This window comes from Anolis carolinensis, chromosome 1 (assembly GCF_035594765.1).
Source record: "Anolis carolinensis isolate JA03-04 chromosome 1, rAnoCar3.1.pri, whole genome shotgun sequence".
NCBI lineage: Eukaryota > Metazoa > Chordata > Lepidosauria > Squamata > Dactyloidae > Anolis > Anolis carolinensis.
The window spans coordinates 263,720,321-263,748,129 of record NC_085841.1 but is presented as its reverse complement, the minus strand read 5'-3'; the positions used below and the strand labels follow the sequence as shown (position 1 = coordinate 263,748,129).

Below are 27,809 nucleotides of genomic sequence, written 5' to 3'. Positions count from 1 at the left end.
AAAAACTGTCAACCTGCACAAAAAACTGCCCCACAAAAAAGTGTGATTTTGTTATTTTTATGTTAAAAAAAAAAAACATTGCTTCCATGCAGACTATAACATTTTCAGTCAAAAAATTAAAACCCTTCCATTGTTATTTGAAAAACTGAAGTAAGTCAAGATTTACATGCTTAGTATGTGTATCAAAATGCAGATTATTTATTTATTTACTGCATTTCTATGCTGCCTTTCTCCACCCCGGAGAGAACTCAAGGCAGATTTACACATAGGCAACTATTTGATGCCTTAAAAACAAACCATATAAATAGAATTATAAAATCATAAAATATATTTAAACAATTAAAAACAATTAAAACAATACATTCATCATTAATCAAATAATCCTCAAACGTAATCTGGGCCATTCCAATAGTCATTTCAAATCATTCTATCTATTGCACAAGTTCTCCAAAGGCTTGGTCACAAAGCCACATTTTCACTTTCTTATGGAAGGTCAGGAGGGAAGGGACTGATCTAATATTCCTGGGGAGAGAATTCCACAGACGAGGGGCCACTACTGAGAAGGCCCTGTCTCTTGTCACCACCAATCGCGCCTGCAAAGGAGGCAGGATCATATCCGCCATAATCTGTATCCACCAACTCTTCCTATTTTAGCAGAGACAGTCTCAATTAATCCTTTGCTGTCCCACTTTTCCAGTTACTTTTACCAGTTACAGTTCTCTCTCCTCCTCCCACACTATCACTTCATCCTCGGATTATTTTAATTGCTGCAGTCTGAGTACAAAGTTCAAATTAGTCTGCATTCAGTTAACTTAGTAGGGAGAAAAGGGGATCTCACCTTTCCCAGTAAGGTCAAGGCAGAAGCAAACTGCTGCAGCCTCTCCTAGCTTATCTGTTGTACATAATTAATCCTTTTTGCCAACTTGACCACAGTCTGAATTGCTTGGCCATATTTGTCCTGGTTTCCATCTGTGAAATATTATCAGATATAATGTTCCTTTGCTGTCAAAAAGGTTGTACACCACCAATTCTGAGAGATGGAAATCATAAAGTAAATAAGAAAAGTATTACACCCCAATGCCAAAAAAGCATAAGGAATGTGTGTCCTATCACAGACAAGAAAGAACAGCCTTCAAGTTGTTTCTTGTTAAGATTTGTTCAGAGGAAGTTCTACTTTCAGGCTGAGAGAGAAAAACTTGCCAGTGGGTTTCTGTGACTTAGCGAGGATTTGAACCCTAGTCTCCAGTCAAAGCTGAAGCCACTATGTCACATCGGATACAAATGAGATCCAATTCAGCATAGTGGTTTCAGCTTTGGAGTATGACTCTTCTCACACTGTGACTTCACACAGGATCTTCTTTTGTTTTGTCAGCAGGCCATACATGCCTTGAAAGAAAAGCTCTCTCACTTTATCACTCTGCTAGCATTCTATCTGCTGATGGTCCCATTTAACTTGTTAGGAAATTACTACAGCTTCTGGTATAACAGCTCCAGTAAAACAAAATCATAAGTTGTCTGCGCAGCAGAAATAGGTAGATAATAGATCAGGCTTGTGAAGCAAAGGGAGCAGGTCTGCCTTACATACAATAATACAGTAGCAAGAAAAATGATCTGCACAGATAATGCTCATGTTTTTTTTCTTTTTACATTGCTTCCATACATATTTAGCACCCTGAATAGAGAGACAATAAAACCACACCTATATTAACACCAATGAATACTTACTAAGTACTGTGAAAGCTTTCAAGTCTTGCTAAAAGCTCTTTCTCAGACTACACGGTATTTATAGCATAAAAGATGGAGCGAGCACATTTTGCCTGTCCAGTCAGTTCAGATCAAGGGGAAAAATGGGAAGGCAAGCAACTAGGAATCAACTCCATTATACTCCCTCTACCCAGCACTAAGTAGATTTCAACGCTTGTTCGCATTGTGTTTAACTTCACTTTGCATTATTTTAGGTTAATAATGGTTCAAATATGTTAATCTAAACTCAAATGCAGACCAAGGAAGGCAAACATAAAAATATATTGTTACATACAGCACAGTGGCAGCTAGGACGGATTGCGCAGCACACCAGCCTTATTACAAAACACAAACATTATTTCATCGGTTACTTGCTTGCAATAATTCACACAGTCTTTAAAAAGAAAAAAGAGACAGACAGCCAACAGATTTCAGAAATTGTAATAAAGCCTGTTGATCAATATGGATGCATACTGAGACTATGCCCGGAGAAAAGAACTGGGAATGAACAAAGGCCTGTTGAAGACTTGACAAGCAAAACATGTTTAACAATGATGGAATACTATAAGAGCTATGTGTTGGTGGTACCTTCTGAACATGCACACATATACACATCAGAGAGTCAGAACAACATGATCAATTTAGCCTGGACAATGTCTTCCCTTCGACCCTTAAGTGATACACTTAGCCATAAGTACAGTACCACCCCATTATCCATAACTCCCAGAAATCCCAGCCATCTTAGCAGCTGTTAGGAATTGTGGGAGCTGAAATCCAAAACACCTGGAGAATCAAAGGTTAGGAACCACTGCTCTAGTTGATCCAGATCCAAAATTGGCCCCTGCTTGTTCTGGACACATTTTAATTTGTGCAGGTGGGCAAACTCTTTGGAGAGGTGACAGCCACCATAAGCTTTCTGAACCCATCCCTTTCCTGGCTTATGAAAGTAGTCAAAAGGAGACTGGCCAACTGTGCAAGTGCCAAACTGTAGACAGAAGCCAGTCCTACCTAAAAGAGGGCATTCCAAAGCATTACTTTAAAAAAACCCAACCTGCACCATATTAGAGAATTACTTACTGGCCAATGTTCAATATCTTTTTCTTTAGAAAAATTCTAGAGCTTGCAGTAGCCTCCCAGCTCTAGGGATTCCGGAATGAAAATCTTATTTAAATCCAATTTTATTGTACAAGCCTGGTTATGGATCAGAGACAGCTTTGGTTGCATTGAAAGATGATCCAGACCAGGAACTGGACAGGGCAACTGTGTCCCTGTTGGCTCTGTTTGATCTTTGAATAGCTTTCAAAATCATTGTCCATATTATCATTCTGGGTCATCTCTCTGGGATAGGATTTGGGGACACTGTATGATATCCTGGCACTTGGTCTGATCAAATTTTTACACAATGAAGAAAATTTACTGGCATGATCTCACCACCATCACAGACCCACTTAGTGAGGACACCTGAGATGGACATGTTAGTGTCTGGACTCAGAGAATAGACTCCCCTCCCATGAGAGTTTGGATTTTCCCCCATCTGCTCTCCTTTCGCTAACTGGCAAAGACCTTTTATTTAAAAAGGCATTTAATGACTAATGGGTCGCAGAGAAGAGTTTTTATAATGGGGAAGAGTGCCACATTGTCATCTTTTTGTTATGTCTTTTAAATAATTTTATACTTTTTAAAATTATGAGTGTTTGTATGTTACAGTAAATTTATTTTTTAATTTTTGATCAGCAGGTTTTTGCCAGTATGCCTCAGAAAACAGTCAGTAGATAAATTCAAAAAAGTATAAGCACAAGTACTAACTGAATAAATTGTTAATAATCCAACACAGTCAAATATAACAACATTCTAAAGCAAGGACTTCAGAGGACACTGAAGATATAGATATTGTAATCTCTGGAACATATATCCCTGATCGTCCACTGAGTGAAGAAGGGATGGGGGAGAAATACATTTCGGGGGGTTTTTACAGGAATTTTCCAAACTTTACAAATGTCTTCATATTAGGAATGGAAAGAACCTGGGAGTAAAAATTACACAATGTGTGGAGGGCAGATTTATCCATACAGTTCTGGGGCTTTGAAAGTCTTAAATCTTAAATGCCTGGAGTTCACTCACTACAAATCATGCTCTGTCCATTTCAATGAAAGACAAGAGCAAATTCTGAACCAATTCTGCCAAAAAAAAAATCCCCACATGACAGGTTCACCTTAGAGTTGTCCTAAACAACTTGAATGTACACAACAACAATATTCAGGCATTTGGAGAGCCAGCATGGTTTGAGTGTTAGGTTATAACTCTGGATTTTCTAGAGTTTGTTGACCTGAGCTAGTTTGTTGAGGTCTCTCAGTCTCAGGACTGCCATAAGGCAAAGCTAGCTTGACACAAAATAGTGACAAAGTGTCTTGAAGGCATTGTATTGTGCTTTTACCTGATCATGTGCCTTACCAGAATGAGGGACGCCTGGCTCGACAACAGTATGCGTGAAAAGGATCTTGGAGTCCTTGTATACAACAAGTAAAAAAAAATGTGATGCAGCAGCTAAAAAAGCCAATGGGATTTTGGCCTGCATAAATATAGTGTCTAGATCCAGGGAAGTCATGCTACACCTCTATTCCGCCTTGGTCAGACCACACCCGGAATACTGTGTCCATTTCTGGGCACCACAATTGAAGGGAGATGTTGATAAGCTGGAAAATGTCCAGAGGAGGGTGACTAAAATGATCAAGATTCTGGAGAACGAGCCCTACGAGGAGCAGCTGAAAAAGCTGGGCATGTTTAGCCTGCAGAAGGGAAGGATGAGAGGAGACATGATAGCCATGTATCTATATATGAGGGGAAGTCATAGGGAGGGAGGAGCAAGCTTGTTTTCTGCTGCCCTGGAGACTAGGTCGCAGAACAATGGCTTCAAGGTACAGGAAAGGAGATTCCACCTGAACATTAGGAAGAACTTCCTCACTGTGAGAGCTGTTCAGTAGTGGAACCCGGAGTGTAGTGGAAGCTCCTTCTTTGGAGGCTTTAAAGCAGAGGGTGCTTTGAATGAGATTTTCCTGCTTCTTGGCAGGAGGTTGGACTGGATGGCTCATGAGATCTCTTCCAACTCTATAATTCTATGATTCTACCGTTGGCTACTACTGACAGAGAAAGACAGAACACAAAGCATCAGAAGAACAGAATACATGGTATCTTTATACAACTGGGTGTGAAAGAAAATACAGCACACAACTCCTTTTTTGGCAGTGAATCATACTGCCTTGTAATGTGCTTATGTTTACATCAGCTCAGAAAGCACAGAGAAGCGTATAGCCCAAGGGCCACAATGCAGCGAGCAAAAACCTTGCTCTAAAAAATGTCCAAAGATCAGTCTGAAAGCCTCCAGAGCCCGGATTAAAAGCAAGCTGCCCATTTCTTGCATTTCTGCTGGATAAGGTGAAACCTGTGTGAATGCCACATGAGACACTGTTGCTTTTTCATCTCCCTGTCCAAAGCATTAAGCTACATAAATAGATTGAGCCCTTGAAAATAAACATCCACAAGAGTTGGACAACTAGAAACAGATTTTACATCCAAATTGCCTTCTTTGATTGAAGATGGTGAAGATGTTCAAATCTCGCCTTCTGCTTGAACAATGACACACACATCAGTACAAACAACATCCCTGACTGTTCATTCTCTTGGTGACTAAGATTAGATACCAATTTAGATAGGAGCAGAGGAAGACTGACACTGTAATTTTGGCTGGCTGTGAAATTTTACTAGGTTATAAGGGATTACCTACTCTGCACTTCTCAATTCATTTTAAAGAAGATAACTACGCCTTTGCTTTAAGTCCCATCAACTATATAGTCTCTTGTATCTATTTGTCAGCTTCACAGTGGAAAAAATGGTCTGTCTTGGAGATCCAGGCTTCAACAAATACAGTCTCAAAATCAAAAGTCGCCATCAAAGAATTGGGGGGGGGGGGGGAGACTAGGAAGAACAGTTCACATATTTCCAAACAAAAGGCTTTTTACAAAAACAAATTATTTAAACTGAGCATTCGAAACAAATCTATTTCATTCAATGGATTTTTCAGCATTTTTCATAACTGTTGTCTTTGAAAATTTACTATTTTCCTTTTGAGATAGTATTTGCAGTTTCCTTTTTTTGGGGGGGGGGGAGTAATGAATTGTCTTATTGATTTTATTGAATTTTTTGTAATTATATATCATATCCTTGAAAGTTCCAGCTAGAAGGAAACTCACAACCTGGAGAAAGAAATAATCTCTGATATGAGTACAAATTTTCATAGGGAAGAATTGTCCACTTATACCCCATTTATTTCCACTTCTGCTCAAAAATAAGCCTTCCTGCATTTTATGAGTTTTAGTGTCAGGTAAATGTGTATAAAACTGCTGTCTCTGTTCCCAAACTCCCAATGTCCTCTTTTTAGAGGGATAGTCCTTTTTATTTTCCAGCTAAGTGACATTATGAAATATTTTTTGATGTATAACTTTTGGGTATTTTACTTTTATGGAGTACATGTGACTTCAAATGCAGACAATAAACCTTGCCACTGGGACTAGGTTTATTTATTTTCATTTTTTAACATGGACAATATTGAAAATTTATGTCTCTCCTGCTCATTTTTACAATATAGGACTATCTATACACATGGCTTATAAACGTCCATGCAAATTGACTTCAACAAATCCTACATCGTCTGTTGCACATCTACAATCACTTCATAGGCTACAAGTAGGGAGAAACATTTTTAATGCTATCGTCATCGTCTCACTTGTTCAGTCGTTTTTGACTCTTCGTGACTTCATGGACCAGTCCACGCCAGAGCTCCCTGTCGGCCATTACCACCCCCAGTTCCTTCAAGGTCGAGCCACAGAAAGTAAAGAAAGCCAGTTGGTCCATGAGAAAAATCTCAAAATCACAGTTGAACCATATTTGTCTTAAGACACACACAAATGTCACAAAGAAGTAAACTAGCTTTTCTAGTTTCTCATCATTGCAGTTTTTCAAGAATATCTTTCTCCAAAAAAAATCAACAGCTTATTTGATTTTACATTACTTGATCAAGCCCATAGTATGGCTGTTAATTTTTCTGTACTAAGTATTAGTATATCTTCATATCCAACAGTTCCCCATAATAAGGTGGTCTGTCCAGAAAGTTCTGGTTTTGAATGTCAAGCGGGACAGAGAAAGACCTGTGAATTCCACCTTGAGCGTACTGAATAGAAGGTGGAAAGTAATGGTTATAAATAATAGTAAAATAAATACAATGATTTCTTCTATTAAATTCTTCAATAGTTGCTTTAGGAATCGCAACTGTTTTACACCAGGTAACCACAGCTATTGGAAGACTATGCATGCAGTGTAAAGGAATACTTGTGTTCAGCTTTTTAACACAAAAATAGTACTTTTCATGCTACTGCAATGTAAAGGTTGTGAGTAAAAATTATCAATATCCACTTCTGTGTGTTGTCGAAGGCTGTCATGGCTGGAATCACTGGGTTGCTGTGAATTTTCCAGGCTGTATGTCATGTTCCATGTTCCTGACAATTCGCTCACATCTATGGCAGGCATTCTCACCTCACAATCTCTGAAGGATGCTTACCATAGATGTGGGCAAAATATCAGGAGAGAATGCTTCTGGAACATGGCCATACAACCTGAAAAACTCACAGCAATCCAATATCCACTTCTGTTTGTCATCCTTTAAAGATTGCTACTCCTGAAAACCACTACAACCTGACATTCCTCAGCAATCTCCCTTGGCCACTGCTTCTTAAACAGTGGGTCCTGATTCCTTACCTCAATGTTGGGGTCGCAAAAAAATTGTCAAGTAAAAATGTTCTGGGTGCCACCTAGTGGCTGTTTTAGACATTTATATCAACTTGTTAGCAACAACAAGCAGCGTTTGCAGTGGACTCTGCAGAAAGTCCTTCAGCTCTACTTCAGAAAAAGGAAAATCAACTTATTTAGGTGTTCATGATGGAAATGATGTTCATATTGATATGCATAATGAGAATGGGGATGATGCTCCTGTTGATGGGTTCAGGCCGAAGTTAGGTTCAGAAGAGAGGCCTGAGCTAGGTCACATTTCTGGGAAAGACCTTTCACCCCTTTTCTCAGAGAAACAGCCCGAAAATGATTCTGAGATTGCTTTGCCAGGTGCTGTCAATAGTGAAACCTTGGACAGAAAACAAAGTTTTAGTAAACGCAAAACCTTCAGAATCTCAGGCGCTCTGCTCATTTACAACAAAGGAAAGATAACAACCAGTTATCTAGTGGGAAAGTGAGAAAGAATGCTTTCCTGTCAGTTTTGGTTTTTGGAAAGGGTTTATAATTATTCATGGGAGACTAGTAACTCAGTCGAGTCAACATCTTTTAACCTTGCTGGTTTCATTTCCAAGTGCTCCATGTGCCATGTATCAAGCTGTTGTCAAGTTAAAAAAAATTCCTGAAGGTTTCTGCTGTTTTGGTTCCTTGTTTTCATGTGCCTTGCTTCATGGATTTATATATAATATTGGATCTGGCTTTCTTCTGAAATTGTATGGATAATCTTGGAGTTTGGATTGATACTTTATTACTATTTTTATTACTTTGCCTACATATATTCTACAATAACCTGCTTACTGATTTTACCAACTTGGTGTGCTGTTTCAAGTCAGAGGGTTCCTGCTCTGGAGTGTGACAGTCGCAAATGGAAAAAGTTTAAGAAGCCCTGCCCTATAGCCACCCTGTGGGACAACCCAAAGAAGCCTTCCAATTGTACTTTGTCTTTGAATACTCATCACAAACAAACTTATTTTTAAGCACTCTTCTGATTTTGATTTGACAGCTTTTTGGAAATGCAAATTTTGAATCATAAAGTATGTTTGGTTTGCTGACTAGACCATAGATCTTGTGGTGTGAAATTGGAGTACAACTCTATAGAGATCAGGGTTTGAAATTCCCTGCTTGGTCATGGAACCCACTGTGTAACATTAGGCAGGTCATGTTCTCTCAGCCTCAGGCAAACTTAATTTGAAGTGGCAAACTTAATTTGAATAAATCTTGCCACCAAAACTCTGTGACAGGATTGCCATAGGTCGGAAATGACCTCTGACAAAACAAAAATACCTGAGACCTGTACCCTGAGACTCTCCGAGTGCCATACTAACTGCCAAAAATTCAAACAAATATGACAGAACAAAACTGGAGGTGGCCTTCATTCAAATTTCCTTGAGTAATTTACTGCCTCAGCAGGGACAGTCCCATATGAATAAATCTTTCACAAATCCTGTTCCTATGGCCAGTGGCGCATAGAACAAACCCTCCCACCATCACCTCTTCCCTTCCCCAAACCAAATTTGAGATTGGAGCAGATAAAAATACCTGAATTAATAGGTTAGGGTTGCACTGGTCAAACAGCAATCTCACCAAGCTTGGAGAAAGTTGGAAATCTCACAAGAGAGGGAAAGCTTAGTCAAGCCGCCCTCCTTCCTTGTTAATGTGAGCATCAGTTGAATTGTCTTTGTCTTGGCTATGAGAAAAGCAGCAACCCCCAATTTCAGAAACACCTTTCCTCTGGAGCAAGGACAGGACAGAAGGCAACAAGATATTGGTCAAGAGGACAGAACTATTTCTATCACCCAGCTCCCTACAATCAGAAATGGATAATTTTCAGGAAAGTCACACTCCTAGTATGTAAAAGTGTCACTATTTCTACATATGAAATATTGGAGGGTATATTAATATCGACTAATTGGCAACATGTGAAATATCACTGACAGAGCTGTAGAGTATGATTAACTGCAATCAGACTTTCTCCTGCATTCTCATGCCAACAGAAAGGAACAGAAACAATTACTCAAATTCACCAGATCTCTGAGGAACATCCTCCCACACTATACTCTGGATGAGTGTTTTTGAACGGCACATATAACACTACTGTGCAATGAAGCATAAAACTGACCAGCAACCCAATAGGGTTGCAAGATCACAAACACAACTATTGTTTTTGTTCTTGTTACTATCCATGTCCCATGCCTTTAAACAATAGACAGGCACACCAAATTTAAGCTACTAGGTTCCTCCTCCAAACACTTTATTTCCATGCCAGAAAAAGCTTCACTACCTTAATGGAAGCAGGACCACTTAAAAAAGTAAGATCATCATTCTGCCCACAGATTTTACCTACCTACCTACATCACAAGCCTGCAAATCTGCCAAGCTGTTTCCCCAGAAGGAATAATTTCTCACCTTGAGCATTTTCCTTGACTACAAAATAGCAGGATATCCCCTGGATTCTAATTTTTGTACGTTCCCTGAAGCACCTAATTAGGTAGACAGGCAATTAAGACATTTTTTTAAAAAAAAAGTGTTCTTGTAACAGTACACATAGGTATTTTTCTTGATTCCAAATTTCCAGACACATACACACAAAACAACCCAACTTTGCTTCAGGACTCCATGTCTCATCATTCTTACCTTTGCAGGCATGCTTCCAGTCAGATGAGATACAATAAATCTTAAGAGTTTGATGAAATTTTGGATCATATCTTCATGTAATAGATTTTCCACGTAAGCCAGGATTTTCAGCTGATCTTTCAAGTGAAAATCCTTAAGCCAGGCAGTTTTAAAATGTTATTAAAATGAGAAATGTGCCACTGAAAGAGTGGAATGTAAAGGAAATAAAATTCATTTTTTGGTAGTGCACGTAGATCCATCCATTTTAAGAACTAGAGTATAAAGAAATAATGGTTGCAAGCACTAAATGTTAACAGTGGCTGATAACGTACTTGAATGAGACAAAGCCCTTCCTAGAATTTCTGATTGACATAGCAAATGAGTGACGACTAAGCTGGTAATAAATAATAATTTCTTTTCTATTTTTATTTTATGCATTATGATAGTAACTCTGACAAACACCATAACCCTGTGCATATTTATGACACCTCACTATGTTCTACAAGGTTTACTGCCACAGGACAGCAGTTATATAATTCAGCTACCAGCCAGGCAAAATCGCATGAAGTTGTTGCAGTCAAAATCCTTTCAGATATCTTTGTCTACGTAAGATTGCTGGATGCCCATCAGGATGAAATTTTTTCTTGCTAACATATATATTGGAAAGGCTGTGGAGATACAAATTCCTGACATTTCAATGGGACGTTAGAGATTTCTTAAAAAATAATATACAAAACTGGAGAATAAAAAATCAATTTTTAAAATTTTTATTTCAAATACTAGTTAAATTAAGAACAGTGTTAAATTCTGGTACTAAAAATGGCAATTCACATGGAAACAAGACTGGCTTTCTAAATTAAGCCAGATTTGTTTCTCTATCACAACATAAAATGTGGTTGGTCTTAAAGCAAGGGTGAGAATCGTGCTGCCTACCAGGACTGCAACTTCCATAAATCCTAGTCATCATTTTGGTCAGCTGCTTCTTGCCAGCGTGTCAATATTCTTCTTGAATTGTGATACCCAGAACAGGACACAATATTCCATATGAAATCTGATTTAATAAATGATTTGTCATATTGTCCTTTTATGTATTCAATTGAGATTTTATCTGAAGGATTCAATTATAGTTGGCTCCACAGAATTCATGCAATTCAGATCACTTTAGCTCAGGGTGTGGAAATCATGCAGCCCTCCCAATATTGCTGTAATTCCCAGTGTTCCTCACTGCTATTAGGCTTGTGTAATCTGGGTAAACTACGATCCAGTTCGGTGTCCCGGATTTCAGTAGGGGCTCCAGTCCATTTTTCAGGAGCTCTCCAAATTCAGGAGGACAGAAATCCATTTTCGATCCGGGAAGACAAAGAATTTGTTTTCTATCCAGCCCATTGGCGACAATGGGGAGGACTTCCCAGCTCCCTTTCCCATCATTTTAGGCATCATTTGTCCTTATATCCTCCATTAAGACCTAATTAAAAGCATCAAAGTTAAGATACTACTCTTTCTGTGATCCTTTCCATTCTGTCTTTAGAAGATACCTGGGTTTAATAAAGGACTTAAGAAACCTTGCTTCCTGGGATCCTTATGTCTTTAGAGGAGACCTGGGTTTAAAGAAAGCGCTTAAGAAACTTCACTTGCTGGGATTCTGTCCTTTCTTTAGAAAAGACCTGGGTTTAATAAGGAGCTTAAAAAAAACATCACTTCCCGGGATCCTTTCCCTTCTGTCTTTAGAGGAGACCTGGGTTTGAAGAAAGGACTAAAAGAAAAACTCGCTTCCTGGCATCCTTTTCCTTTTAGTGGCTGCCTTCCTCCCCGCACTAAACGTGTAACTGAAGGAAACCAAAAGCAGCTGGTTTTCAACAGCCACTGTTCTGTTTCAGTTGGTAAAAAAATGGCGGTGAAGTCCATAACATTACAGGCTTCCGAATCAGCCAAACAAGTCAAACAAGCCAAAGACAAACATCCAATATGAATCTGTGCACAAGTCTAATGGCTATGTTAAGTTGGGCTACTGGGAATTGCAGTCCGAAAACATGTGGAGGGCAACAAGAATCTCACCCTGGTTTACTTTTGTGGCTGGGATCCAAATGGGCTGGCAAGAAAAGCCAATTAGTAGATCTGTTTTGAATAAATGCTCCATGGACCTTATACAAACCTCTAAGATGGAGCCAAGGACTTAATATGGAAGTCCAAAAGATGAAAGCAATCCTAAATTAATTGATGGAGAAACTTAAAGAGTTGAAAGAATACAAATTCCAGAAATTTCAACAGGATATTAAAGGTTATTAAAATAAAATATACAACAGGAGAATTAAAAAGCTATGCCTATGTGAGTCTAAATCAGTATTTGTTAATCTTATTTCAAACAGTAGCTTCTGCTTTCCCCACCTGCCTGATTCATCCCAGGGAAATATAAAAACAAATGTTCTCTGACATTGCCAGGGTTCTTTGGTTTTCTACTTCCTCATGAAGCAGAATGACCAGGACAAAACACAGAACCAAATATTGGCCTGCCACATAAGGTTCCCCTGTTTTGCTTGAGCAGACTGGAGACTGGAGGGGTGCTAGTGGTGGAGCATGGGACTTTCTTGCTCCTCCTCAATGCCAAGGCCTGGGGCATGAAAGGCTGAGGCAGTAACCCCAGTGGAGTGGCGGCAGGCCAAGGAGCCATGACCACCCGTCATTGACTTCATGGAGATACCTCTGCCACTTCCAAGGCAGGAGAAAGGAGACAATAGGGTGGCACAGGCAAGTGATGGAGCTCTGGGACAGGGCATGTTAACTGCCTTTGTGCCACAAAAAAAGTCTTCAGGAGGGTGACAGTAGCAACCTCTGCACCCCTTTAGCAGGTGAGGGCAAGTGGAGGAGACTGGAAAGTGGCATTTCAGTCTCTTTCGCTCAGTTCCACCGCACATCTATGAAAGAACAAGGAAAGGGACCGTTTAGTCCAAGACGGGCTCCAAATGAGAGCAGGAACACATCATAGCAAGATCTGGGCTGCTAGAGCCAGCAAGTGGGAGGGGTGCTATAGATATTTGCATTTTTTCCACTTTAATGGCGGTCTTGAATCCCTAACCCATGAGAGTGAGGGACCTACTGTAATTCCTTGAGCAAAAATGTTAACTTTTGTTCAGTGTATTTCTAAATGAGAGATCTGACACTATTAAGTTTGGCCATAAGTATGATAAAATTAGCATATACTTTTCAGATGAAAAGGTTAGACACATCAAGCGAGCTGACTACAGAATTGTACAAAAAGTCTAAAACGTTAATTCTTTTTCAATTAGGAAAGCATACATCCTGTACAGTCAGTTTTTGAGAGTATAAAAGAACTGGAGTAAAATATCTGACTTTCCTGTACATGCTGTTATATTTGCTCAATGGTTCGAGAAAATAGGTTTTTGTATAAAAATACTGAAACATCATTGGAACCCAAAGTATTAAAGAAGTAAGCTAATAATATAATTAGCCTAGCCGTTGAAAACATGACCAAGACACTATATGTAAATATTGATATGTATTAACAAATAAGAATATTAAGAACTTGCTGGTGAATATCTTAAGGAAAATATTAATATCTTGAATAATGAAAGGAGATGTCAAAAAAAAAGTTCCCCTGTGAGCAATGCTAATTGTTAGAAGGCTAACAAATGTTTTTCAGATTCAGATGAGATGCTGTATTCTGATTTTAAGCAGTTCTCTACCAATAATATGCTGGGTGCCACATGTGACAGGATGTCCAAGCTAGTCACTATCATTACCACCATCTCAAGATCTACACTCTTATCATAGACACAATTCAAACTTACGTAGCTCTCCAATTAAGGAGAGCTGACTAGGATGCCCCAATTTCAGCTTTCACCTGCCTGGGCCCCAGGGGAGGGGGTGGGCCATGACCGGGGGGGGGACCATTGAGACCGTGTGGGGAAGGGGGAGAAATAATCACCATCGACCCAGGGAGAAGCGCACTAGAGTTCTGGCGACCCTGGAGAAGGTTAGATGTGGTAGCCTCCATGACAGTCCCCTCGGATTAAAGCTTTTGCTTTTTAATGCCAGGTCCGTTAATGGTAAATCTGCTATCATCCAGGATTTGATCCTGGACGAGGCGGCGGACTTGGCCTGCATCACTGAAACCTGGTTGGACGAGCTCGGTGGGGTAAATCTCACCCAGCTGTGTCCTCCAGGTTTCGGGGTGCAACAGCGGGCTAGATCCGGGGGGCGGGGAGGTGGCATTGCGGTGGTCTTTCGGCAGTCCATCTCCCTGGTCAGGTGCACCATCCCGCAATCTACAGGTTTTGAGTGTGTCCATCTTAAGGTGGGTTCCCGGGACAGCTTGGGGATTCTGCTGGTGTACCGTCCACCCCGCGACACAGCAGTCTCCCTACCTGAGCTAGCAGAGGTGATCTCTGATGTGGCATTGGTCTCCCAGCATCTGGTAGTGCTGGGGAACTTTAACATCCACGCTGAGGTAGCCTTAACAGGAGCAGCTCAGGACTTCATGGTTGCCATGACGACCATGGGGCTGTCCCAAGTGATATCTGGTCCCACCCATCAAGCTGGTCACACACTCGACCTGGTTTTTGTTGCTTTGGATGGTGGTGTCAGAGTGGAAGAGCAAAATATTCTTCCGTTGTCATGGTCTGACCATCACCTGATCAGTTTAAGACTTACCATGACCTCAAACCTCTGCAGGGGTGGTGGACCCATTAAGATGGTCCGCCCCAGGAGACTTATGGATCCTGAGGTCTCTTGGGGAGTTTCCTGTCATGGAGGCTGGCGATCCTGTCGATGCCCTGGTAGACCGCTACAATAGCGAGATGTCCAGGGCAATTGACATGATTGCTCCCGAACGTCCCCTCTCTTTGCGCAGAATCAGGTCGGCTCCCTGGTTCTCAGAGGAGTTGGCAGTGATGAAGCGCAAGAGAAGAGGACTAGAGTGCCGCTGGCGGAAGACTCAGGACGCCTCTGACCGAGCACGGGCTAGTGCTGCTATTAGTGCCTACTCCGTGGCTTTGCGGGCAGCCAGGAAGACCTTCACGACTGCCCGCATAGCGTCTGCAACTAATAGACCATCGGAGTTGTTCCGTGTCGTCGGGGAGCTCCTCCACCCTCCTGGTGGTGGGGAGGCACCCGAGGACACGGCGACTCGGTGCAGCGAGTTTGCGCACCATTTTGCAGACAAAGTCGCTCAGATCCGTCATGACTTGGATGCTAGCGTTGCTGCAATGCCATGTGAGTTAACCGAGGCACCTGTCTGTCCTATCCTGTGGGATTCGTTTCAGCTTGTTCACCTAGATGGCGTGGACAGGATCCTTGAGGCGGTGAGACCAACTACCTGTGCCATGGATCCTTGCCCTTCTTGGCTAATTAAATCAGCCAGAGGTGGGTTGCGAGACTGGTTTGTGAGGATAATTAATTCCTCTTTGGATCAAGGTAAATTTCCATCTTCCCTTAAACAGGCCATAGTGAAGCCAATCCTGAAGAAGGCCTCCCTTGATTCGACCATTTTAAACAATTACAGACCTATCTCAAACCTCCCTTTCTTGGGCAAGGTCCTGGAGCGGGCGGTTGCCTCGCAGCTTCAGGGTTTCCTGGATGACACTGATTTTCTGGACCCATCGCAGTCTGGCTTTAGACCAGTCACAGTACTGAGACGGCTTTGGTCGCCTTGGTGGATGACCTCCGCAGGGAGCTGGACAGGGGGAGTGTGACCCTGCTGGTTCTCTTGGACATCTCAGCGGCTTTCGATACCATCGACCATGGTATCCTTCTGGGACGGCTTTCCGGGATGGGCCTTGGGGGTTCTGCTCTGCAGTGGCTCCAGTCCTTCCTGGAGGGCCGTTCCCAGTTGGTGAAGCTGGGGGACACCTGCTCGAACCCCTGGCCATTGACCTATGGGATTCCGCAAGGTTCCATTCTGTCCCCCATGCTTTTTAACATCTACATGAAACCGCTGGGTGAGGTCATCCGGAGTTTTGGAGTGCGGTGCCATCTCTACGCAGATGACACCCAACTCTACTACTCTTTTCCACCAAACTCCAAGGAAGCCCCCCAGATACTGAACCAGTGCTTGGCAGCTGTGATGGGCTGGATGAGGGCGAATAAGCTGAAGCTTAATCCCGACAAGACAGAGGTCCTCCAGGTCAGTCGCATGCCTGATCGGGGTATTGGGTGGCAACTTGTGCTTGACGGGGTCACACTCCCCCTGAAGGCGCAGGTCCGTAGCCTGGGGGTCCTCCTGGACTCATCGTTGACACTTGATGCTCAGGTGTCGGTGGTGGCCGGGAGGGCCTTTGCACAAAACTTGTGCGCCAGCTGCGACCATACCTCGTGAAGTCTGACTTGGCCATGGTGGTTCATGCCTTAGTTACCTCTAGATTGGATTATTGCAATGCGCTCTACGTGGGGCTGCCTTTGAAGACGGCCCGGAAACTTCAATTAGTTCAACGCTCGGCAGCCTTGGTTCTAATGGGAGCCCAATACAGAGAGCGGTCAACCCTCCTGTTTAAGGAGCTCCACTGGATGTCGCTTATTTTCCGGACCCAATACAAAGTGCTGGTGATCACCTATAAAGCTCAAAACGGTTTGGGACCCATCTACCTTCGGGATCGTCTCTCCCCCTACGAACCTGTACGGTCTCTTCGGTCATCGGGGGAGGCCCTCCTCTCGCTCCCGCCAGCATCGCAAGCGCGGTTGGTGGGGACGAGGGACAGGGCCTTCTCTGTAGTGGCCCCCCGGTTATGGAATTCGCTGCCTAGAGAGATCAGGCAAGCCCCCACCTTGATGGCATTTCGGAAGAGTCTGAAAACTTGGCTTTTCACTCAGGCCTTTGGTTAAGATCATCTTTTTTCCATCACAATTATTATGCTAATCGACCTTTTGCACTGGTCGCTCTTCCCAATTCCTGATTGATTGATATTACTCAGGACTCTTCCCTACCGTACCTATTGTGACCTTAAATGATTCTAATGCACTTTATCTATTTATGAATTTGTTACCCATAATGTGCACCGTACACTTTGCTTATCCACTATTGCAACCTCATTGTTTTTAACCTGATGTTTTAATTCTGCGTTGTGTTTTTTTAACTTATTGTGTATATTTTTTATTGGTTTTGTTTTTGTCCTGATGTTTTATATTTTATCATTGTTTGTATTTTGATTTTGCTGTAAGCCGCCCCGAGTCCCCTTCGGGGGAGATGGAGGTGGGATACAAATAAACTTATTATTATTATTATTAGTCACTGTAAATGGAATTTACAAGATTTTTTAAAAAAAGATTTGTAAACATAAAATGTTATAGTGGGGAGGATTCAGTGCCCCTCCAGTGAGATGTTCCAGTGTTTTGGACTGATGTCACGTTGACCGAAATATGAAGTTTGGAAGTATTTTAAAAGTGTATGCAAACAGAAAGAAACTATTTTTAATAGAAGTTCATTGGATTCATAGTTTGAAATCTTTAACCTCTACACATGCAATGAGGACATTAATTGGGTGGTGGTAAAACTAAAAAGTGTGAAAAGGTTTTGAGAAATTGGCTGGGATAAGCATACTTCTTGCAATTCCTAGAACCTCATCAGAAGCAGGGTTTTCCTCTCTCCCCCCCCCCCCAATTTTTACACACTTTAAAAACAGTTTAAGGACATAAGGACATCTTAAAAATGTATTTAAAGTGTGTAGAAACTGAAGTCTTGGGAGTCGGGTAGTAATCGTCTTTAGAGCTCCCGATTCACACAGAAGAGTAAAGGTGCTTATTTTCACATGGAATAGGATTCCCTAGTGTTAGATTGTTTAAGTGGCATTAAAGAGTGAGCATTCCTATGGGTGAACTCTAAATGAGCCTCAATGCTCAATGCTCTTCTTGTCAATAATCCTCTTGCATGAAGCTTTTATGGTAATTTTTGAAAAATAATGTATTCTTCAGAAATTGCACAATTTTGATATGTCACCACTTGCTGTGGCTCTATCTCCCTCTTTTTTAGACCTAGATTTCAAACTTTCACAAAAAAAGAATGTGGAAAGGGCGGGGACTACATTCATCCATGTGATAGCTCAAAACATGGAGGATTACAGTAGAAATGGCCAAAAGTTCATCATGTGTGGTGGGAGTAAATATATTATCCACTTTATTTATAAATGGACCAAAACTAAACACTATGGTAAGAAGACAATTCCCCCCACTCCCCCCCACCACCACCTTGTTGAGGTCCCTAGTTATTGTGTTCACTTCAGGAAAATATTTTTGAGTGGGATAGGCCTGAAAGAGTTCAACTTCTATTATGCTCTAACTCACATTACAGTAGAGTCTCAGTTATTCGACTTCTGCTTATCCGACACTCCGTATGATCCGATGCGCCAGCCACGTCTTGCTCCTCCCAGTGGGCATCTGGCGCTTGGAGAGGCCCACTGTGCATTGCTGAGAAACAGCTGTTTTTCTAGGTAGCAGTGCACAGCAGACCTCTCTAAGTCAGGTGCTTGCTGGGAGGGAAAAGTCTCGTCCCTCCTAGCAAGCACCCAGCACTTGAAGAGGTCCACTGCTCGTTGCTAGGCAGCAGCATGCAGAGGGCCTCTCCGAGCCAGGTGCTTGCAGGGAGGGAAACGTCTGCACCAGCCATGTCTCGTCCCTCCCGGCAAGCACCCAGCTTGGAGAAGCCTGCTGTGCATTGCCACCTAGAAAAACAGCAACGCACAGCTTTGTCTTAATCCCTCCTTATTATCCGACATTTTTGCTTATCCAACATTCTGCCGACCAATGTATGTTGGATAAGCAAGACTCTGCTGTATCTCTTTAAGAGACTGAAAAAAGTATCGAGCAATCTTGAATTAAGCACATAGGTAACTGGTGAGTATGGACCCGATTTACAAAAGACAATGGAGGAAAGGCTGCCTAAAAGAAATACTGCGATTGAGACACTTTTATCCAATATTATGTATTATCAATGCTTTGTTCTCTTGTGGGTTAGATACAATAGTTGGTTCATTAGTATTATGTCTTTGGAATACAATGAGACTTTATTATTTGAAATAGTACTGAATGAAGGTATTTCATTCATTCAAGGTATTTATTAACTGACACTGGGCTTCTGAAATACTGTTACAGCTGCCATTACAGCCAATGAAAAAGACCTTAGGGTCAAAATATGTATGGCTTGCTGAATAATAACAGATGCCCTGTAACTACTTTTAGCAATTATCTCTTGATTAGAACTAGTTATGCTGATAACATTAAAGATATATTTATCATGTTATAAAGATACCGTATTTATCGTATTATAATAGTTGGTGTTACTTTTGAATTTTTAAGTCTGTATAGATGAATACTATATTATAAAATGTTATAAGAAGAAGCCCACCAGCAGATCTTGGAATACGCAATTTCCTCTCCTTCTAACCCACCACACTATCTGGACATCTGTTCTGGAGAATTGACTATGGAGTTGCTCCTTTCTCACCACCAGAACACTGTCACATTCCAGCCACCAGAACAGATATGGTATTTCTGGATGCCACTGTAGCCTATTCTTTGCCATTTTGTTTTTATTTTGGGGTGGAAGAGTAAGATGTTACATAGTGGTTGCTTTGAGGAGATAGATTGGATATTTTTTAAATTGGGTAGGAATTCTGTGAATGTTTTGAGGGTTTCTACCAGCTGCATGAAGGCCATGGGACAAATTTTGCTCTTCCCAGGTTTACCAGCCCTAGAGCGCAGATATTGAAATCTCCCAGCATATGTAAGGGATAGAATGAAATCCAACTCATTGGAAATTTGCTGTTGGGCTTTTCCTATCAGTTGTTTTCTAAGGAGCCCATTGTTTCAGGGCTGGACCATGAGTGCTCCAGGGCACTGTTTTTCGCAGTCTCCTCTTTCTCTTCCCCTCCCATTCCTAATGCACTCTTGCAGTCTATTGTACCATAATTGCTCAACTTTTTGGATTCTATCTATGCATAAATATGCCAAAATCAGAGAAAGCCTTTCATGTCTCTATTTCTACATCACAGAAGGTGTACTTGTCTTTATCATGACTTAAAGGCACAAAAATGTTCTAAAATATCAAACACAGTTCCTCTTTGTACACAACTCTTTATGAATAAGTAGATTAGCAAAAGAAAAAATACTGTTAGCCTTCCACATGACACCACCAGAAAAGATACCTTCCCCCACCCCCACCCCAAGGACCTCCTACTTTATTTTCCACCCCCCGCACAAACTAAGGACTTGTAACTATGCCTAGCATGTCCCCAGATAAGATACATTGATCTTTGAGAGACCGGGTGAGCTGGGAGAGTATAAAAAAAGGGAGGGGTATGATACAGAGTGGGAGGGGAGGACATCAAGTCATTAGGATACTGGGGGAGGTTATATTTATCTATAGACTACCTGGCCAGGTGTCCCGTCCCACAGTCAACCACATTCGAGTGTGTCTACCTAAGGGTGAGTGGCTGGGACAGATCAGGGATTCTGTTGGTGTACCGTCCACTCTGCTGCTCAACAGTTTCCCTGACTGAGCTAGCCAGGGTGATCTCGGGCCTGGGGTTGGGACTCCCAACACCTAGTCATGCTGGAAGACTTCAAAATCCATGCTGAGACCACTTAGTCAGGAGTGGCTCAGGACTTCATGGCCACCATGACAACCATGGGTCTGTCCCAAATGGTATCTGGCCCCACCTATAGTGCTGGACACACCTTAGATCTGGTCTTCTGTTCAGAGCAGGATAATGGTGATGGTATTGTGGAGGAACTGTCCACCGTTCCTTTGTCATGGACCAATCACTACCGGGTCAGGTTTAGACTCACTGGGGCTCTAAGCCTCTGCAGGGGTAGAGGACCGATTAGGAAGGTCCGCCCCAGGAGGCTTATGGATCCGGATGGATTCCTGACGGCTCTTGGGGATTTTCCTGCCTCCTTGGAAGGTGATTCTGTCGAAGTCCTGCCAGACCGCTACAATAAGGAGATGGCCAGGCGGTTGACACAATTGCTTCCGAGCGTTTCCTTTCACAAAGCAGATCTAAGTCAGCTCCCTGGTTCTCCAATAAAGCAAGTGAAATGGAAACAAGAGCTGTGTTGGCATAAAAGTCGCAGCGAGTCTGACCGAACACAGTCTAGAGCTCATTTAAAAGCCTATTCCGTGGCAATGAAGGCATCAGAAAAAGTGTTTATAGCCGCCAACACTGCATCTGACCCTGGAACCCCAGGTGTCGGCAGTTGCCAGGAGCGCCTTTGCACAATTAAAACTTGTGCAACAGCTGCGCCCATACCTTAAGGCACCAGATCTGACCATGGTAGTCCACGCCTTAGTCACATCCCATTTGGACTACTGCAATACTTTCTACGTGGGGTTGCCTTTGAATATAGTTTGGAAGCTTCAACTGGTTCAGATTACTAACCGGAGCCCCATACAGGGAGAGATCCACTCCTATCTTGTGGCAGCTCCACTGGCTGCCGGTCTGCTTCACATTCCCCCACACTCGTCCTGGATCGTTTTGCAAGAAGCACACCTTTCCTGTCCCAAAATTGCTTCCTTGCAAGCATTTGGATAGCCCTCGTACAAAGTGCTGGTCATTACCTTTAAAGCCCTAAATGGCTCAGGTCCAGGCTATTTCACCAAATTCATCTCCTCTTACAAACCAGCCCGGGCACTGCTGTCAACGGAGGAGGCCTGCTCTCGGTCACACCCCCACCTCAAGTACGGTTGGTGGGAAAGAGAGGGCCTTCTCTGTGGTCATTCCCCACCTCTGGAACTCCCTCCCTAAAGAAATAAAGCTGCCCCCCTCCCTCCTCTCCTTCAAAAAACAACTGAAGACCTATTTATGCTCACTAGCATATGGAGAGGAGGAGGATTAGATAAAGAGAGATCATTACTGGGCCCTTGGCTGAGAACTATATTGTATTTGGACCTTCCTAGTCCACGCCAGCCCAATGGTCATCGTTTGACCACATAACCAACCCACACTGTGAACTCTAGTTGGCTGTTGTAAATTAATGTGGATGTTTGTTTGGATTTTATGCTACTATATAATTTTGTTTGACTACATGTAGTTTAATTTATTGGTTTTAAATTGATGTTATGTTTTAATGTTATTTTTATATGCGGGGTTTCTCTGGGATTTTATGTCAGTATTGTTTGTTTACGGAGATATTGAATGTTTGCCATTCTATGCTGGAATCCGCCCTGAGTCCTCTTGGGGAGATAGGGCGGAATACAAATAAAGTTTTTTTTTTTTATTATTATTATTATTATTATTATTATTATTATTATTATTATCCATAGTATAAAGATATCCCCCAAAAAAAATTTTTTTTAAAGCAAACCTTGATTTTGCAATTTTATATAAGGAAGGAGAATGACCTCCCCATGTCTGTTGTAGATGGACTGCATTTATTTCTGAAAGACTATTCAAAGCAGTGGTTCTCAACCTGGGGTCTCCAGATGTTTTTGGCCTTCAACTCTCAGAAATCCTAACAGCTGGTAAACTGGCTGGGATTTCTGGGAGTTTCTGTTTATTTATAACATGAGCTCTCTAGTCTTTATTCTTGCTAACACAGCATATGAGAGACACTATTTTGCTATACCATTATATGTAATAGAACTTGAGCATGCATGGGTTTTGGTATCTACTAGGGATCCTGAAACCAAACCTGTGGAGATTTGCTATCTCACTGAACCTAAGTTTTATCATGCATTTTTCACTTATCATATTACTGGAATTAAGTGACATGAGCATGGAACTTGGCACTTTGAAATCCTCAGTCTACATTTGCTTCTAGCACATGCACTTTAAAGGGAACTTTGAAAGGATAGCTGAATGTCAATGTCATCTTTAACAAGGTAGCAGAGAGATCAAGGAGAAAGCATCAAGATTTCCAGTGGCAATATGCAGGGCTTTCTTACTCTGTAAAGGACTAACAACTCAGCAAAAAATATATGCAGGTTCCTGTTTAATGACATCCTCCCCCCCCCCCCCCCACATACACACACACAAAGGTGAACCTACTGAGCTCTTAACTGGACCACAGTTCTGAGTCACTTTGGATTACACTTCTAATTTATTAAAAGTATTTTACTCCATCCTTCCCCCACAAAGTTTGCCAAAGTAGCTTACAATGACTTAGTTTAATAGTTTCCTGCCCTCAGCCTTACAATCTAAATAAAACACGACACATAAGGCAAATTGGATGTTGAGACAGGAATTAGGTGCAGCATTTTCCAGCTTCTGTCCTTCTGTCCTGTGTTCCATTCAGGAACCGGAATACAAGTACAAGAGCCGTCAAGTAGTTAATTCAGTTTGTGTCAGTCATAGGATATCCAGCAGAATGAAGGGGAAAATAATAGAGTGATTGTCAGCCGTCCAGAAGTCATTCATCAAGTTAGTGGTCCTGATAAACAAAGCCAGCAAAAAGTAAAATAGAGTCATAAACTGTAGCCAGTTCAAGGTCAGGAAAACATGAAACACTGAAAACTTACTGTTAGTCACTAAAAAGAAGGGTTGAAAACAACAAAGCTGCCAGGAAGTGGCTGGAAGATCTATAGATAGTGGTCTCCAGATACAGGTGCATAATTAAGTCAGTGTCTCTTACTTAACAACCTCTGGGAAGACTACAATAGCTCTTTCTCACTTTGTCAGTTGATGAATGGTGGTAATAGGTCTTCAGCATCTGCAGAATCCTGCTGGGGAATAGGTCCTTTGACACCTTGGACTCAGAAAAATCACTGTTATCAGGAAATGCAGATTCTTAGGAATTTGCCACCTCCTCCTCTCCGTATGAATTATTTGACTCCTGGGGATGAGTTGTGACATGTTCCTCCTCAGAACATGGAAGATGCAGCTCTCACAAACCACTGGGACTTAGGCATGATGGGGATCCTCTGGGCTGGTCTTCTCGCCCTCCAAGCTGACAGCAGTTGCAGTCAGAACATGAAGGGAGAGTCTCTCAACAGCTGTTTTCAATTGCGTTTTTGTAAAGTCCAAGACTTCAATCTTAGATGGACCGGAAATATAGAAACATTTGTGTAGAACTCCTCTGGTCCTACCCTTTGCTACACAACATAAATAGCACTGGATATGCACAACCTAATATACCAGCCCACCCCACTATGCACAGCCCTATGCTAATGGCGCATGTTCTTCTATTTTTAAGTGACAAGCACCATGTACATGATTTATTATTAAGAATATTTCACACACACACACACACACACACAAGATAGCAGCACCTCCTCATGCTGAAACCCAACTTTTTATTATGCATTGAGATGGGAGGCCAGACAAACCTGCCTTTTTGATCAAATGCTGATAGGCACACTTCTCTATGACACAAGCTGTCATTTGTGCCCAGCATATGTGCCAATTTCCATCACCAGTGGTCTGCAAGAGAATGAAGTGGTCAGCACTGCCTTCAGAGAAATAAGCCAAAGTGGCAGACCACACAGCTGAAAATTCCTGAGATGTGTGCCAGTCTTTAAAAAGCAAACTACCAGAATGCTAAAATTATATCATCTGATAACAACTATCTCTGGTTCAAAATAACATATCACAAAAATATGGCCCCAATCATTTTGCAGATATTCAAGCAGGACATTTAAGTTTTATTTCCTGAGGCAAGTTACCTGAGCGAGGTGTGAGATAAATGTTGAGAACTATCCAGATACATATTACCCAAAGCCAGTTAAGTTATTTTGGTACATGGGCCAGAAATCCCTCAAATTCCTCTCTGAGCCATAATAACAGACGAGATAAGCAAGAATTTGTTTCCTTTTCGTCACACCCAAAAACTACTGCCTGCAGCAACCACTTTACTTTGCCTAATGCTAGGTCTGACCTTGTAGTTAAAACTTCTGCTACATTTGTGGGTTGTTTGTAAATCAACACAGACTCCAAAATAGCATTAAGCACAACTGTCTTTGTTTCCTAGGCTGCACTTGGCCAAGCAGGATCCATCAACAGCTGGAGAAGACTGACGGACACTCCTTCAGTACAGCAACATGCAGAAACCAACAGTTTTTAACTCCTCAGCCAACACAATTCATCTTCATGCTCTCTTTCCCCACCCCTTCCAAAGTTCATATTCCCAAAGCCATAGTATATCACCTCCACAGTGGCATCAACCTGACAGACCATACACCTCTTTTGTCACCCTTAAGGGAGAAGCAACATCTGCACCAATTTGCTTCCTGAATGCTGAAAAGCTGCATCTATTTCTGGCTGTCTTCACTCCCTTTCAGCTCCAGGAGCAACAGAGCTGATCCTAGCAAGCAAGCAAGCACAATGTTTCCTAACTAGCAGGTGATCAGATTCATCATAGAAGATTTCAATCATTCTTGGGAAGAATTGGGTGTTCCTTTGAATACTTATAAAGAGGAAATCCTTGACTTACAGGGCAAGATGAATATGGTTTTTAAAAAAATAATAAAGGTTCTCATCACACTTGAACATTTATCCACTTTAAATCTGGTTTCTGCCTCCTGCAGAATTCTGAGGTTTGTAGTTTGGTGAGGCCCAAGACCTGTCAGGCTGAGTTATTTAAAGGCCCCTCCCTAAAGTAGATTTAAAGTGGAACCAAACTGTAGTGTGACATGGGACATGGGAGCTTCTTGTAGTCAAAATGTGTATTTCCCATGTCCCACAGAAGTCCCTTAGCCACCTCATGGCAGCCTAGTATTTGTTCTTTCCCTGTAGCAACACTTGTCTTTGTAAACTGAGTCAGAAGGAGTTTCCATGTCAGTGGGCAAGTAAATCCATCCTCTGTGTCCGCTGAAGTTAAATTAGTTTAACTTTAAAGTACTGAACCCAGTTGGACTTCAGCACCTTGAATAGTTCCATTAAAGCAGGATTGACTGGTGTTGGTTATTTTACTTTAATGTACCAGGAAACAATTGTACATTGTACCAATTATACTATTTATATAATCACACTAGATAAATAAACAAGAAGAATTATTTTTAAAAAGGTCTCAACCAAACCTCAGAGCTAATTTATCGCATCACTGCCACCACTGTCTATAACTGACTCTTTTTCCTGCTGTTTCTTCAGTCTTTTCCAAATGTATCAAACCCAATCATTCCAAACTAAAGAAGACAGATTATAGAAAATAAGCAGGTGTATGCAAATGAATTCAAGTTCTTCAGCACCCTTCTACACGGATCATGTACATCAATGCTGATATAGAGTGCAGGAGTCCATACGGTCAGTTCCGAGGCTGGCTCGGCAGCTGGCAAATGTCCATACTATGTGGCACCAAGTCCGCTTGATGGCTGGATGAAGTCTGCATAGCCCAGTTGTGTCAAACCTGGTTCAGTACCATCAGACTACCATCCTTACTCCCCCACCCCCACATCCTTGGTTTGGTGGTAACAACCAGATGCAAAAGTGGTCACTGCTCAGCATATCTACTGACATTGGCCAGAGTAACACAGGTGATGGAAGGAGGGAAAGGAATAATAAATACCTCCTTCCCCTTCTCTTCTTCAATCATTTTTTCTCTGTCAGTTCTGTCCATAGAATCTCTGTTAACATAGCCACTCACCATCTCATAGTCAAAGGCAATTCAAAGTCAGTTACAGCAAGCCGTCCAACAAGGGCAAAGCATACAAATAGTCCAGAGTTCACTCCAAGGATCAAAGCCAAGCAATCTCACCAACACAAGCCATAGTCCAGTCACCAAAGCCAAGGTCCGATCAAAGCATTCACAGACAGAGATTCAGGCTGTAGCAGTTCCACAATGTTGCTACCAGCAACTACCAGTTCCAGCCTCCAGCTATTTATGCCACTTTCACAAGTGCTCTCACCTTTTGGCCCTTGTCTGAGCCAACCAATTAGGTCTCCTCTGTTGGATGGCATCAGTTGCAGCCTTGCTGGAATGCTTAACTCCTGGTCTGCTTCCTGATCCTGCCCTAACTCTGCATCCTTACTTACCTGAGGCTCCTGGTCCTGCTCTGAAGGGGGAGATTCCTCAGTGTCAAGCTGCTGCTCTCTGTTTGCCCCTGACTCAGATGCTGTGTGAAGCTTTTCATCTTCATCCTCATCACAAACCCTGGCACTCACTCTGGTCAACCTCAGTAATTGTGACAAGTGATAACCACTAGTAATGTTGCACCTGAAAGTTGCTGCTAAGCCAAGGGTGGGGGGTGGGGAGGTAAGTGCCATCCCTAGTCCCTGAGCCACCTAAGCCTGGGGAAAGTGGGGTGTCCATGTGAACAGCAACAGTCAGTTCCAAATGGGAACTATGCTAACTCTTTATACAAAGTCAATTGAGCTCTGGAGCTTCAGGGTGTATGCGATCAACTGTCCAGACTGGAATAACAGTCTGATTCTGTAAAAAAAAAAAAACAATTCTTTCTGGCTCTGGCTTCTGTCTGAATTAATTCATGTTCTCCAAACACCTTTGATCCTTGTTAGTTGATGTGGTGTTAGTTGAGAGAATGGCCCTATGTGTATGGTAAACCACTGAGAAATGATGAGCTCCCTGCATGCTCCCAATTGTGGGCATTCAAGCTAATGAGTCTGGTGTGTCGCGGGGACACTAAGGAGTCCATTCATTCCACCCTGACTCATTTGATCAGTGTAGATAAACCCTCAGGTGCAGAATATGCACTTCCAATGTTTGTGTACAACTACAAAGCCCTG

At 42.0% G+C, this 27,809-nt stretch overlaps 1 protein-coding gene across 6 annotated transcripts in view; it reads right to left on the bottom strand.

Moving 5' to 3' along the window:
* Window positions 1-27,809, bottom strand: part of tspan4 (tetraspanin 4) — a 747,849-nt gene that overhangs the window by 632,960 nt on the left and 87,080 nt on the right. The window contains exon 1 of one of the 6 annotated variants that reach the window (XM_016990758.2): window positions 10,213-10,455. The exons of 3 other annotated variants lie outside the window; for them this stretch is intronic. The gene's annotated coding sequence lies outside the window, so the exon portion shown is untranslated. Of the gene's footprint in view, window positions 1-10,212; window positions 10,456-27,809 lie in introns of those variants that run through there. 2 more of the 6 variants (XM_062976037.1, XM_062976197.1) reach the window with 2 other exon arrangements.